This window comes from Penaeus monodon, chromosome 25 (assembly GCF_015228065.2).
Source record: "Penaeus monodon isolate SGIC_2016 chromosome 25, NSTDA_Pmon_1, whole genome shotgun sequence".
NCBI lineage: Eukaryota > Metazoa > Arthropoda > Malacostraca > Decapoda > Penaeidae > Penaeus > Penaeus monodon.
The window spans coordinates 30444559-30444797 of record NC_051410.1 but is presented as its reverse complement, the minus strand read 5'-3'; positions in this window follow the sequence as shown (position 1 = coordinate 30444797).

Below are 239 nucleotides of genomic sequence, written 5' to 3'. Positions count from 1 at the left end.
CCTTTTCTCTCCCCCCAACACACACAGAATATTTTCTCGTAATTACAACGTATGTCCTTTCTAATATCACTGTAAACTAGATAAATATGTATACATACATGTTTTGATGTTAATCTACATATCTTCATTTACATTTGTTATCCATATAGCTGTTTGCCTGCACCTATAAAAATTGCATGTATATATGTTGAATATCAAATGTGTCAAGTAAATGTTATTGAAAAAGCTCGCTCAATGAG